This window comes from Erinaceus europaeus, chromosome 10 (genome assembly GCF_950295315.1).
Source record: "Erinaceus europaeus chromosome 10, mEriEur2.1, whole genome shotgun sequence".
NCBI classification, from domain to species: Eukaryota; Metazoa; Chordata; class Mammalia; order Eulipotyphla; family Erinaceidae; genus Erinaceus; species Erinaceus europaeus.
The window spans coordinates 121,574,526-121,578,048 of NC_080171.1; positions in this window are offsets into that span (position 1 = coordinate 121,574,526).

A 3,523-nucleotide genomic window follows, 5' to 3' on the forward strand; every position below is an offset into this window, starting at 1 on the left:
GATAGGAGGAGAGAGAGAATTAGACATCACTCTGGTACACTTCTGGGGAACTGAACTCGGGACCTCATGGTTGAGAGTCCAGCACCTTGTCCTCTGCGCCACCTCCTGGACCATGCTCCCTACTTCCCATTTCCTAGTTTTTTTTTTTCCTAATCATGACAACAGGGATACTCAGAACAGAGTAAATCTGAAAACACTTTAAATTTGTGGCAGATTGTAGGTACATAATCTTCACAGAGGATAACACCATAAGGTCAAAGAATCTCTGTGCAACGTAAGTCCAGGGGGCTGTTGTGTTCAGTGTGCTGGTTCCTGATGTCAATAAGAAGGATGACGTTCTTGCATCGCTGAAATTCCTGGTAGAGCACACAAGAACAGAAGGCTAAATTGTAGTTTGTTGAAAAGGCACACGCAGTATTCGTCATCTGGAAGACAAGCACATCAGAACATCAAGTCCTAGTCATCCATCCATCCATACCTCTCGGGTCAGCAAATTGGGAGCTTTGGAGCAGAAACTCCTCTGAGTTTGGTCTAAGCAAGGCACTACTTGTACAGTGTGTTATTCCTTATTCAGACAGAAATCATATGTACCTAGCCAATAAAAAACTTACTGGCACATTAAAAAATGAGTGAACTGAGTGAATAAGGAGTCTGGCGGTAGCACAGCGGGTTAAGTTCAGGTGGCGCAAAGCGCAAGGACTGGCGTAAGGATCCCAGTTCGGGGCCCTGGCTCCCCACCTGCAGGGGAGTCGCTTCACAGGCAGTGAAGCAGGTCTGCAGGTGTCTGTCTTTCTCTCCCCCTCTCTGTCTTCCCCTCCTCTCTCCATTTCTCTCTGTCCTATCCAACAATGACAACATCAACAACAGTAATAACTACAACAATAAAACAAAAAGGGCAACAAAAAGGAATAAATAAATATTTTTTAAAATGAGTGAACTGAAAAAATAATCTTTAGCTTATGAAATTATTCGCGGTTACCAGAAAGACAGGGGAAAGAGGATAGAGTAAATTGGGGGAAAGTGATCAAAGGTTTAATGAAGACTTACAATGAACTTTTAGTAGTTTTAGGATGCAAACAAAATCACATTGTACTTCCATGTGCTTTTTCAAAAGTTAGACACATAATCAAACAGGCACCAGACAGTCTGATGAGAGAGAAATTAAGGAAGAATTTTTGTTACAAGCATATATGCCTACTGTATAAATGGGAAATATCCAGAAGAAAAGATTAGTAATTTATCCACAGACTCCAGAAGGCATTTTTAAGTCAATTTAGCTAATACAAAGAGCAGTGGGTAGGTGGAGAAAGTCTGTGAGTTTACCAAGAAGACATTGTATGCAGATTTAAATTCTGATAAGGAAGTTAGACCTTGATGATGCCCTTCAGAAGATGTTTGTGTGTAAACATCTGTCTTTCAAAGGTAATCTCCATCCTGTCTCTAGGGATGCTTTCATGAAATTAACCTTTTGCCAAGGATATGTTTTGAGTGTGGTCATTTTTTTCCCTCCTCTCTGGTGGTGGACATAACATGTTATACACATGTGTCTATAATGATGCTCACCTGCAACCAATATGGTGTTATAAGCCAAAACTATCAGAATACATTAAAAAAAACAACTTATCCTATGGTTTCTGTCAGTGTTTCCTTTTTATAAATAAAAATAAAAACCATCATGAAGGTCTGAAAGCCCTTTAAGAATGTGAGTGGGTGGTCTGGCAAAGACAGTTCACCTAGGAGGGCTTTCCCATATAGTTGACCCAGATCCAAGCTGGTCTCAAGCATACTGGGGGAATTTCAGTGCTGTGGACTTTCTCCTCTCTCTCTCTATCTGTATCTCTCTCTCTTTCCATCTGACAAAGTCAGTCCAGAATGAATGGAATTCAAAGTGAAAGAGTAAGAGATACCTTTCCTTGAATATTGTCTTTTGTTGTTGTTAATTTTATTTTCTTTATTTTCATTTTTTATTGGTGATTTAATAATGATTAACAAGATTGTAAGGTAACAGGAGTACATTTCCATACAGTTCCCAACACCAGAGTTCTGTGTCCCATCCCCTCCACTGGAAGCTTCCTTATTTTTTTCCTCTCTGAAAGTAGGGACCAAATTCTTAATGGGTTGCAGAAGGTGGGAAGTGAGGCTTCTATAATTGCTTCTCCACTGGACATTGATGTTGGCAGGTTGATTCACACCCCCAGCCTGTTTCTGTCTTTCCCTAGTGGGGCAGGGCTCTGGGGAGGTGGGATTCCAGGACACATTGGTGGGGTCGTCTGCCCAGGGAGGTCAGGATGGTGTCATGGTAGCATCTGCAACTTGGAGGCTGAAAGGCAGTAAGATACAAAGTAGGCAAGTTGTTCAATAAACAGGATCCCAAAGGTAGGAACAGAGCACATGAAACCAGGGGTCTTCGTGTGGGAAGAAGCTAGGAAGTCTGTTTCAGGCATGTTCCATGTGGCCCATGAGTTTAGTAATGTTTGCTGGAGCTCAGCCTTTGAGTATTATTTTGAAATATAAATTTGGGGAAACACACCAAAGTCATGGTCACACTATATTTCTCCAGAAGAAAACAAATTCTCAAAGACAGGGGAAAAAATATCAATAAGAAATCATCTGTCTTTGGGTGAAACTAGGAAGAAAAAAAAATCACTCCTCTCGTTCTCTACTTTGAATGAGTGTACATCATGATTAGCACAATCAGCGCGCACCACTGGGACTCTCTTGGCTGTGACCTCACAGTCAAATCAGCCAATTAAAGAAGTAAATCTACTCTTTACTAATCCAGCTTGAGTGCAGGAAGTGAGTGATCGGTTGAGTCTCAGTGGGAAAGGGGCAGCCTCCACAGACTTTGAATTTGGTGTGGGTCCCGGCAGGTCCCTCCCCGTGTTGAGAGAACAGAATGAGTCTGAAGCTGCTCCGTCTGTCCAAGGGAGTTCCCAGCGTCAGCTGACTTTGACTGTTATGCAAATCCCTTCTTCAGCAGGGACAGAACAGGCTGCAGAGCACCCATCAGCCCAAGCTTGGGGACAGATAATCCTTCTTTTTGATCCTGAAGCCCTCCTTTATGCAAATCCCTTACAAAAGGCAATCACTGTCACTCTTTAGCCTAAGGGGAAACCTTGAAGCCTCTCCCCCCCACCCCCAGTATACTTAAATCTTCACAATATCCATATGCCAAATATAATTTTTTTCCCTTCAACCTGGGTTTTGTTTGCTTTTTATGAGCTACTCTTCTGGTATTCCAGTAAGAGTTATCTCAAACCTCTTCATAAGGAGAGGCCAGTAGAGGCTCAGGACTCAGACGAGGCTGGCGTGAAGAGACTCAGAGAGAAAACCCAGAGGCCCCAATGAGAAGATTTCTGGTCCCCTTGTAAGAACCAGCCCTGTGCAGCTGACCACAGCCCAGGTGCCCATGGGATGATAATCTGGGTGTGGACGCACTTAGGAACACATGGAATAGGAGCGTTTTATCCCTCTACAAGCTGGAAAGCATAATACTTGGTAACAAATTCCGAGGGGGCAGGTA